Source organism: Alnus glutinosa, chromosome 8, assembly GCF_958979055.1.
Source record: "Alnus glutinosa chromosome 8, dhAlnGlut1.1, whole genome shotgun sequence".
Taxonomy (NCBI): domain Eukaryota; kingdom Viridiplantae; phylum Streptophyta; class Magnoliopsida; order Fagales; family Betulaceae; genus Alnus; species Alnus glutinosa.
The window spans coordinates 18,467,765-18,479,024 of record NC_084893.1 but is presented as its reverse complement, the minus strand read 5'-3'; positions in this window follow the sequence as shown (position 1 = coordinate 18,479,024).

Genomic DNA, 11,260 nt, shown 5'->3' with positions numbered 1-11,260 from the left:
ACTCTATCTTTTTCCCAATAGTCTCTCCTTTGTGATTAGGAATTAAAGAGAAATTTATAATTCTTTTATGTAAATTCCAATCACTATCAATAAAATGACAAGTGACACACATATAATTAAGGTTTTGAATTGAAGTCCACGTATCAGTGGTGAGACAAACCCGAGCACCAGTTGTCAAGAACATTGCCCTAAGCTTTTCCTTCTCAGATATAAAAATCTTCATACAATCCTTCATTACAGTATAACGGGAAGGAATTTTAAACCTAGACTCAATCGTTTTCATAAAATCGTGAAACCTGTTGGTACAGTTTCCGGTATGGTATGAATCTGCACGTTCCTTTGATGTTCTTCACGCTTCTTAATAACTCTGCAAAACAACAAAACCTAGGGACCCTTCCGGGGGTCCCGCTCCGATGCCTAAGTTAGCTTTTGTGAGAGAAATAATGCTCTACGCATAAAAATTGAGACCTTTTCTTTATACCTGGGGTATGGGCCTATTTATAGGCATAGAGGTGGAGTCAAACCTGGATTAGGACTCCTGCTCCTTGTTGATCTAGAACTGCTGTCCGAGTTCTAATTGGACTTCAATCCTTTACTAGACTTCTAATTGGATATCTTCTTAGACTTCTGATCTGACATCTTCTTAGACTTCTGATATGATCATTATTCTTATCTGTTTGGACCTATTTGACTTTTGAATCTTCTCTTTGGATCGGGTTGAGTGGGATTTATCCCCAACAGTTACCCCCCAATTCCCTTATCCGAAGCTTACTTGAATAATGGGAATTCCATGTCTAAGGAAACCCGATCTTTGTCTCCTTCTGAAAACCTGCTAACCTGCAAAACCCGAGGGTTAAATCTTACCCCCCAATTACCTTCTTGTTTTTCCTTAGGGTTTTCTCCCTGTATCTTGAAAAACCTGCAAAACCCGAGGGTTAAATCCGACCCCCCGAGAAGTTTCTTCTTGCTCTCGGCTAGGATTGATCCGAGAGGCTCCTTCTCGGCAAGGACTGATCCGAGAAGTTGTTCTTGCTCTCGGCTAGGACTGATCCGAGAGGCTCCTTCTCGGCAAGGACTGATCCGAGAAGTTGTTCTTGCTCTCGGCTAGGACTGATCCGAGAGGCTCCTTCTCGGCAAGGACTGATCCGAGAAGTTGTTCTTGCTCTCGGCTAGGACTGATCCGAGAGGCTCCTTCTCGGCAAGGACTGATCCGAGAAGTTGTTCTTGCTCTCGGCTAGGACTGATCCGAGAGGCTCCTTCTCGGCAAGGACTGATCCGAGAAGTTTTTCTTGCTCTCGGCTAGGACTGATCCGAGAGGCTCCTTCTCGGCAAGGACTGATCCGAGAAGTTGTTCTTGCTCTCGGCTAGGACTGATCCGAGAGGCTCCTTCTCGGCAAGGACTGATCCGAGAAGTTTTTCTTGCTCTCGGCTAGGACTGATCCGAGAGGCTCCTTCTCGGCTAGGACTGATCCGAGAAGTTGTTCTTGCTCTCGGCTAGGACTGATCCGAGAGACTCCTTCTCGGCTAGGACTGATCCGAGAAGTTTTGGTCTCAGCTAGGACTGATCCGAGACGACCCCCCTTTCTTCTTGATCTCGGCTAGGACTGATCCGAGACTCTCGGCTAGGACTGATCCGAGAGTTTTTGCCTGCAAAAGAAACAACATCAACGGGTTCCTGGTCCCTAGACCGGGAACACTCCGATGCTTAAGTCAGCTTTATTCATTTATTCTGAAAATACTTATTCCCAAAATCTGGGGAATTTTCTGTCTAGTCTGAATTAAAAATAAAAGTCTAGTTCTTTGCAAATATAAATGCTAAAAAATAAAAGCAAGCCTGAAATTCCTGAGAGTCCTTTTTATGGGATCACGGGCAGATACTGCTGTTGCCTCGGCTCTCTATGCTGTGGGCTTCTGCTTCTTCGGTCCTCTCTTCTTTCTATGTCATCTCGGGGAGCATTCTCTTGATGCCTTTCGTCTAGCTGAGGACGGTCTCGGGGATAATAATCCCGTGGCTGTTGATCTCGGGGCTGATAGTCCTGATGATTTCGAGGCCTGTTATTTCCTGGATGGTTCCGTCGCTCTCCCAAGAACCGAACTAGCTTGCCATTCTTTATGAATTCTTCTATTAACAACCTTAGGGTTACGCACCCCTCGGTGTAATGACCTGCTTGTTTATGGAAATCACAATACTTCCCTGCATTCTTATAAGGAGGATCACCTGGTATCTTTTGTGGTTCCCGAAACGCCGGATCTCTCTTGATCTCCATGAGGACTTCTGATATCTCGGCATTGAGAGGTGTAAAGTTGTAATCTTTGAACTTCTTTACCTGCCTCTGCTCTTCCCAATCAGCTTTCTTGAGTTCTTTCCTTTTCTTTTCTGGGGCTGTCTCTCGGGGTAGTCTAGAACTGGCCATAGACTTCAGCGTCTCTTCCTGATTGATGAATTCTTCTACCTTATCCATGAGGCCCTGCAAGGTACTCGGTTGCTTCCGGATCAACTTCTTCATCAAAGGCTCCTCGGGTGAAATTCCCTGATAAATGGCAGCAAAGATCATATCCTCGGTCGGATCTTCGACCGTAGCCTTCTCTCGATTGAACCGAGCCATAAACTCCTTAAGACTCTCATTGCCCTGCTGGTGCAATGATAGCAAATATCCCGAAGGCTTCTTCCTTGTCCGGAAAGCCAAGAACTCCGTTAGGAATATCTTGGACAATTCCTTGAACTGATCAACGGAATTCGGGGGCAGCTTCCTGAACCAGTCTCGGGCATTCCCCGAAAGAGTAAGAGGGAAGGCCCGACATGCTACTTCATCGGGTGTCCCGTGAAGGTCTAGATGAGCTTTGAAATTCTCTAGGTGATCCAAGGGATCTCTGTCTCCTGCATAACTTAGAATTTGGGGTACCTTAAACTTATCGGGAAGCTGATAGTCTGCCACCCGTCTGGTGAAGGGTGAGTTTGTACCCATTAGGAGCTTGTCCACCATTACGGATCTGCCTTTGTCCTTTCTTTCCATCTCCATGTCCGTGCACCTTCTCTCCAGCTCGGCAATAATTCTGCTCAGATCTCCTTGACGGTCATCCTCCCTCCGAGGATTAATGTTGCTATTGTGATCTTCTTCCTCACGCTCATCCCTGTTCATCTCGGGATTGGGCTGTCTCGTCCTCATGCGTAACAATTCTGCATTTAAGTCTTCAATCTGGGCTTCCAACACTGCTATGCGATCTTGATCTCCACCCCCCGGGGGAGGGTTCGGTGGAGGCTGCAAATTATTCTGAATAGCCGGTTCCTGTGGGGCCACGGGCTGTCGGTTGGTCTGGCTTCCGGAACGTGTGTTCATCACCATGCTGGATCTTCTTTTTCTTTTATGAGGAACGAATAATCGTTTCCCACAGACGGCGCCAAACTGTTGGTACAGTTTCCGGTATGGTATGAATCTGCACGTTCCTTTGATGTTCTTCACGCTTCTTAATAACTCTGCAAAACAACAAAACCTAGGGACCCTTCCGGGGGTCCCGCTCCGATGCCTAAGTTAGCTTTTGTGAGAGAAATAATGCTTTACGCATAAAAATTGAGACCTTTTCTTTATACCTGGGGTATGGGCCTATTTATAGGCATAGAGGTGGAGTCAAACCTGGATTAGGACTCCTGCTCTTTGTTGATCTAGAACTGCTGTCCGAGTTCTAATTGGACTTCAATCCTTTACTAGACTTCTAATTGGATATCTTCTTAGACTTCTGATCTGACATCTTCTTAGACTTCTGATATGATCATTATTCTTATCTGTTTGGACCTATTTGACTTTTGAATCTTCTCTTTGGATCGGGTTGAGTGGGATTTATCCCCAACAAAACCCTTCACCCTCCACAAACTTAAAGGGCAACTCATCCACAATTACCATCTTAGCCAATGCCTCCCTTATTTTTTGAACATTATATTTTGCAATGACAAGATTGCCAACAGATCCTTCTCCCATTTGTCCTTCATTCTTAGCATCAAAACTCAACGTTGACTGTGACTTATCTAATTTGCCAAACCTACCAGGATATTTCTTGCAACTATTTCTGATATGTGATAACATGGATGAAGTACCCAGCCTTCTGGGGTGACAACTAAACAATTTGCTACAATAGTTGCATTTTGATTTAGGATCTTTGGGATCACCCCCCTCTACCTTGGTAAAATGTTCCCATACAATTGATTTTTGCACATTTGATTTAGATTTTGGTGGGAGAGCTTCAACTGAATTAGGATTCTGAGTACCAACATTACCAACGCATTCAACATTTTCAGTATTAACGGGAGACATAGTGCTATCTAAAAGACTAGGAGTAGGAATAGGTGAAGCCGAAGCACCAGCACTAGAACCAATAGTCTTAGCACCATTATTCGCATTACCAGCCATGAATCTACAATTGGTTTTTTTTTTTAAAAAAAAAAAAAAATCATGAACAATTTATAAAATATTGAACTTTATATATATAATAAAATGAAAAAAAATAAAAAAGATTCATAACAAATACATATACAATTCAGATAATTCGCATATAATCCAAGTTACGCAACCAACAGATTACATATACAATTAAATTTAGGATTTGCATAATTCACAAAGATTTAACATGTTAAAGATTCTCTAAACATAGCATACATGATATTTCCAAAAGCCCTCAAGAACATATGTAAATAAGGATATTATAACAAAATATACACGGATTAAAATAAAAAAAACATCAAGATGAGATCAGATTTTGTTACCCGTTGATACTCTAAGAATGAAAGACTGAAGTTGAATTGGGGCGAGATCAACTAAAATATATAAAAGAATTATTGTCAGAAAAATCAAACATGCTCTGGTATAATATTATTATAACAAAATCAAATTTTTTAAGAGAGGAAAATATACAAAAGCAGCTGGGAAGATGTACATATTCAGTTATTCACACACTACAGTGACTACACAATAGACCTAGTGAATGGCAGAATGATCTGAAACATCAAACATCAAACTGATTCAAACATGTTCTGTTTTTTTTTTTTTTTTTTGAAGAATATCAAATACAAAGATCAAACATGCTCTGTTATTTTTTTTTTTTTTGGATCAAACATTAAACATGCTCTGTTATCACTTATCATTAGGATTAGATTTGAATAATTTAGAGAGAATATGTTATCACTTATCACACGGTTTCACACCAAAGGCCAACAAGGATTTCACCCAAGTTGGGTGACCCAACAACACTGTCAACAGACTCAACACAGGCCATTCACACCAAAGGCCAAAACAGCAGCCAACAACCAACTACATCACCGAAACAGAGCCATACAACCCTAAAAACACCGACTAAACACATCAAGTTCTGCAGAAACAGAACACATAATACAGCAAAGCATAATCATAATATAGTTTGAAAAGGAGCCGTTTTTTAGGGAGAGAGACACCGACTAAACACATCAAGTTCTGCAGAAACAGAACACATAATACAGCAAAGCATAATCATAATATAGTTTGAAAAGGAGCCGTTTTTTAGGGAGAGAGAGAGAGAGAGAGAGAGAGAGAGAGAGAGAGAGAGAGAGAGAGAGAGAGATTGAACTACCTAAACCAACGGCCGGCGGTGGAAGTTGAAGAGTGAAGAATTCTTCAGCACAGAGGCGTCGGGGCACAATTGTGTGGAAGATGAGCAATGGCCGACGGTTAAAGCTTTAAATAGTGAAGCACCCATTAGATTGCAAACCCTAAACCGTAAAGAAATCAAAATTGGCTAGAATTGGAAAGAATCAGTGAATCTTAGGGTTTTTTTGGGGCAAAATCTAGTTTGAAGATCAGAGGATGGATGGCCGGATGGGGACTGGGGAGGCGCTGAGTCGCCGACTCTGGTTTGAGGGAAAATTTGTTTCACGAGAATCACTGAATCAAGGGGGAAATCTGAAATTTCATACCATGTATAGATAGCACGCGGGGCGGGGCGGGTCTGCGGATGAGGAAAAAAAGAATACCGCAGCCCACCCCAAATCACACGGATCATCAATTTATGAATCCGTGTTTTCAAATCTTTGCCTTATATCCGTCCTTTGACGGGTCGGATCGTGCGGGTCGGTTCGGTTTCACGGGTTCGGATAAATTCTGCCCACCCCTAGTTGTGGGACCAGTACTACCTTATGAGGATTTGAGAAGTATAAAAGATGAATATGGTTCAAGGATGTATGATAGAAATGCAGTTCCTACTCCTCAGGCAGTAACTGCACAGTGGTTTCTCAAGACTCAGACGGTGAATCAAGAGAAATCTGGGTTAGAGGAAGAGAGGGATTTGTCACAGGCCAAACCCCAACAATGCAACACTACAACCAAACCGGCCTCGGGCATGGCAATGGATGCCAAAGCTAATCCATATATCCAATCGCAAGCCAAGGGAGACCAGTTGAACGAACGAATTACCATCGATGCAAAACTGCTGCATGCACAGTCACAATTTGGTGCAGCTGGTGCTATAGCCGTAGCTGTAGCTGCTCACAGGAATGCAGGAGCGGTTAAGTATGGACTATCTTAAATGGGGTCTTGGGAATCCTCCTGGAGTGTGGGTGGGCAACAAATCCATCCTGGGATTTGGAGATGGAAGGTGGGGATAGTTAGGATCTCATCCTGGAAAGAGGGTTTTTCTAGGTTTTATCCACTTTTTACTTGTTTTTGATCATGTAAATGTCATTATACATATCTCTCATTCTTGAAGTTGGTAATAAAAAGAAAAAAAAGGTATTTCTTAACACGTCAGGGATCAAGTACTTGTGGTGTCTAGGCTTGGCAATTCGGGTTCACGAGTCGGGTTCGTGTCAACCCGGCCGACCCGATTGTATAAACGGGTTCAACACGAGCACGACCCGATTATTAATCGGGTTGGAACCAGTGACCCGAACACGACCCGATTAATAATTGGGTAACCCGAGCACGACCCGAGAAACACGATTAGTAATCAAGTAACCCGTTAACCCGACACGACTCGTATACACATATCCAAATGGACATTGCTGATAATCCTTAGCTTCTAGCTATACATTCAAACAAACTTAGAGGATGTTCGCAATTACAGGCTGATCAATGATCCATGGCCCATATCAAATAATTCAGAAAATCAATCAAAACCCATATGTATATACATGTTTTTGTTTGAGTGAGCAACAAGGTATACCAGGGGGAGAGCCGGAGAGGAGAAGCAGAGGGTAGAGAGACGAGATCGAAGTGGCCAGTGAGTATTACTTCTTTCCGAGCTTGGTGAATGGTGATGGTGATTCGGTGAAGACCGTCAAGGGGTGATTCCAATTTCCACTGATTCGGGCACTGAAGAGTTGAAAAGTGATGAAGCCTGAAGGGCGTGCGGCAGTACTGTAGTGCGGCGGTGACGCAGTACAGCGGTGCGGCGGTGATGCTGTAACGCCCCCAAACCACAAAGGGTTAGGTTCGTCACTTTTCTCTTTAAACTGCAAAGATTCGTAAGGTCTGCCAAATATCTTAACTAGTATGCTGATTTAAATGAATAAAAATAATAATGGTTTCAAAATCTCAGAGTTTTTAATAAATGCGGAAACGGTCATTTAATTGTAAAAATACAATAACTGAAAATTATGGGGTAATACAAATGAAATGTCCTAATGCATTCCTAGATCCCATCCCGGCCACCTACGTCTCTCTGTTCATAACCTGAAAACAAAAACAAAATAAGGGGTGAGCACAAAAAACATGCTCAGTAAGGAATCCTCAACCATAAAACAGTTGAGTTAAATTCTTTTGAAAACCTTCAAACAATTGTCAAAAAAACTCCTTTTTAAAAATCTCCAAGACATTTGTCAAAAACTCCCTTTTATAAATCTCCAAAACATTTGTCAAAAACTCCATTTTTATACACAAGATAATATATATATATATATATATATATATATATATATATATATATTTGAAATAATCATTACTCATAGTATGCCCAATACACTATTACGCCCTGTGTACGTAGGGTTGCGCGGTCGTTGCTGTGACCTTGGGTGAGTAACGCGGTTTACCTGTGGCCACAGGCCCCACCCCCGTCAGCTAATTAATTGAAGTGCACTTAGACTGACATAGAGACAGATACCGCTGTCACTAAGCGAACCAGCGGGTGCGCTTCCATCTCGAGCTACGGTACCGAGCTAAATCTTGAAGGGTCTCGAATCTCTGCGGGTCTAGGGCCCAAATAATAGTCTCCTCCACACACGTGCCCTTTTCAAAAATATTTCTCCTTTATATATAACTCAAAGAGTTTTCTCCCAAAACTTTCTCATTCTTTTCTTGTATAACTTCTCACAAAACTTTCTCATTCTTTACTAGTATATATAGGGCAACGTGTTGAAGGGTTTTTTACTCAAAATCACGATTTCAAGAATATCATTTTTATACTCAAAACTTTCATATCAAAACCAACAAATCCTTTATATAAATAAAATAATTTGAAATACCGAATCAAAATAGTTAATCGAAATTTTGCAAATAAAGGAATAATTAAAATAATATAATAATTTGAGAAGGGGTAAAGGGTTCCCTTACTTGGACTTTCCATTAGCTTCGGAAATCGAGTTTTTACCAAAATACTTCCTAGCTCACACTTCAAGCCTTAAACCACACAAAACTACACAAATCCCACAATTTTCTCTCTTGGCTTTAGGTATGTGTGTGAGTGAAGCTTGATGGGTATTGTGTTCCATTTTGGGTTCTATTTATAAGAGAATGAATGGTTAGGATCAAGTAGACACATTTTGATCCAATGGATGGGAATTAACCTTACCTACCACAATGCACTCAAAAATGCACTCAAACTTACCTACCACAATGCACTCAAAAATGCACTCAAAATGCACTCAAACTTACCTACCACAATGCACTCAAAAATGCACTCAAACTTACCTACCACAATGCACTCAAAAATGCACTCAAACTTACCTACCATAATGCACTCAACCTTACCTATCACAATGCACTCAAATTTACCTATCACAATGCACTCAAACCTTAATATATTATTTTAACATTATTATTATTATTATTATTTAACCATTCTCATTGCTAGACCAATTTACTATGCCTAGTTTCTCACTCAAGGAAATTACTATTTTCTCAAAGGTGGGTTGGGTTTGTAGATAGCAATTGGAATGGGTTGGGTTAAGTTCAAAGATGGCCCAATAATGAATAATGTGAATTTAACATGTGAAATGTGGGTTGGGTTTGTAGATAGCAATTGGAATGGGTTGGGTTAAGTCCAAAGATAGCCCATTAAAGAATAATGTGAATTTCCGTCCAGATCAGAGGTTATATTTTTCACGGGTGTTTTCGGGTATCAAATGGAGTCCAAAAATTATGAAATTTGGAGGGTAGCTAGAGGACTTCAAGATGAGCGTCTCAGTTTTTGAATCGACCAAAACGGAGTTCGTTTGACCCTGTTTCCGTTATTCCAAAGTTTAAGGTCTGTTTTGAGTTTTTATCAAATTGCAACTATAAACGTTTCTACAAACAAAAATACACATTTATTTTTTTTCCTTATTAAAAATGTTTTAAAATTAATTTAAACCAATATAATTTATATCTAAAAATCTGGGGCGCTACAGATGCGGTAGCAGCGGTGCGGCCGTGATGCGGTACAGCGGTGCGGCCGTGGTGCGGTAGCAGTGGTACTTAAGTGCTGCCGTGCGGTTCTGCAGTCTGCTGCGGCTAGGGTTTTGTTCTCTAGTCTAATGTCTCACTAATTTCTGATTCAGATTCAATGATTCTTCACGGAATCACTATTTCATTTTCACGTTTTTTTGTTTTTTTTGAAGTAGCCGGGTCACAATCGTGTTCGCGGGTCAACCCGAAACATGATTATAATCAGGTTGACTCAATTATGACCTGAATCCGATAATACTAAACTCAAACCCGAATTTTTCGTGTTGTGTTCGTGTCGGGTTCTCGGGTTGTGTCGAAAATTGTCAACCCTAGTGGTGTCCGTTGTTGGTTACTAATTTTATGAAATTTCCAGGAAACGAGAAAAGCTCTGGCTGGATGGATCATTATTTTCTCTCTGGGATTGCTTTTATTTACAGAACTATATATAACATTAATTAATTAATGTGAAGTTGAACTCGTAAACCGCCAATTGCGTTCATTCGGCAACGTCATTACTTCTCCTTCTAGTAGTAGTAGTAGTACGTATTGCTTACACCGACTTTCGCTTATATGACATTCGACTTGTATAAAAAGGCTCCACACCCAGACCCAGTAGAGTGAAAAGGAGAAAGAGAGATTTCTTTTGTTTCGAATTCCTTCTACCCTCTGCTTCTACGTTGTGTTCCCGGCCTGTTTGTCCGAGTCTTCGAAGAAGAAGATGAAAGCGCTCCTAGGCTGTCTCTGGAAAAAGGAACATACTCCAGAGCCCAACGCCATGCCAAGTGCAACCACTTGTTGGTCAGTTCAACGAGAGAAAAAGAAAAAGGAAAAGGGTGCAAGTTCCAAGACCAAGACCAAGACCAAGAGAACCAAAGATGCTGGCACGGTTGTCGTCTTTGCAGGGGCAGGCTGCGGCGGTGGTTGTGGAGATTAATCAGAACTTTTGTTTTTATTTTTTTTTGAATTCATCTTTGTCTATGTATCGCTTGTGGAACTCATCACTAAATTTCGTGTGTGGTTCTGTTTTGATTTTTGAATAAAATACTTTTCATCCTTGTTTACCTTGGGCTTAATAATTACATTACAATTAGTTGTATGGATCCGAACGAAATTTTCCATCCCCTTGGGCTCTTTTTTTTCTTTTCTTTTCTTTTTCCCTATTTTCAGAAATAAATAAATAAATAAAAGCTTTATTCTAAGGGTCTATTTAAGTTTGCAATTTCAAAAAGCGCGATTTTAAAATGTGATTTATAAAATCGTAGTTAAGAGTTTGACAAAATTCCCGTTAAGAATTTGGTAAAATCGTAGTTTAACCTTTAAAATTATAGATTAGCCTTTAAAATTATGCGTTTTCAAAAAAAATTCACATTGCTTGCGATTTCAAAAAGAAGATTTCTGCCTTTTCAAATTACAATTTTTAAAAAATGCAATTCTCAAACGATTCAGTTTTTGTAATTTAATTTAAAATCACACGTTTTGTTTACAAAATCATAATCTCAAATGCACGTAATTATGCACCGGATCTAACAAAAAAGAAAAAGAAAAAAAAGAACAGGTCTAGTTGCATTGAATTGACATGAAAACTTTTAGCCAAACCCAAA